The sequence below is a fragment of the Carlito syrichta genome, unplaced genomic scaffold (assembly GCF_000164805.1).
Source record: "Carlito syrichta isolate Samal-C Ts95f unplaced genomic scaffold, Tarsius_syrichta-2.0.1 Scaffold302449, whole genome shotgun sequence".
Classification (NCBI taxonomy): Eukaryota; Metazoa; Chordata; class Mammalia; order Primates; family Tarsiidae; genus Carlito; species Carlito syrichta.
The window spans coordinates 558,530-559,337 of NW_007246545.1; positions in this window are offsets into that span (position 1 = coordinate 558,530).

The window sequence follows — 808 nt, forward strand, 5'->3', positions numbered from 1 at the left end:
TAGCTGGAACTACAGGCGCGTGCTACCATGCCCGGCTAATTTTTTTTTTTTTTTATTGAAGAGATGAGGTCTCGCCAAGTTGCCCAGGCAGGTCTCGAATCCGCGGGTTCAGGCGATCCACTCACCTCAGCCTCCCAAAGCACGGGAAGGTCATCTTCTTTATTTAGGTACCACCTTTAAAAGATGTGGAACACAGAAGACCAGGGACCAACTTTTAGAAGCAGGAGAAAAGGACAGTTAGAAATGATACTATTTTGTGGCCTCCAGAGCTGTAAGGAATGATAGCTGCAAAATGTATTCATTCAACCCATTCAATGATTATTTATTGAGTACCTTCTGTGGGCCAGGGACTGTTTTAGTGCTTGGGATACAGAAATGAACAAAACAGTAAAAATCCTTGCTCCTGTGGAGGGCACAGTCGAGTGACAGTAAAAACAAATATACATCACTTGCCACGTCTCCAGCTCTGCTCTTAGCACTCTAGATGTATTACCTCATTTAATCCTCACAACAACTTGGTGAGGTAGGTACCATCATCAACCTCATTTTGCAGATAAATAAACTAAGGGACAGGGAATAAAAATTAAGTTATTAGCCGGGCTCGGTGGCTCAGCCTGTAATCCCGCGCCTTGGGAGGCTGAGGTGAGTGGGTTGCCTGAGCTCGCAGGTTCAAGACCTGCCTGGGCAACTTGGTGAGACCTCATCTCTACAATAAATCAAGAAACTAGCCGGGCGTGGTAGCGCGCGCCTGTAGTTCCAGCTACTTGGAAGGCTGAGGTGGAAGGATCGCCAGAGCCCAGCAGGTGGA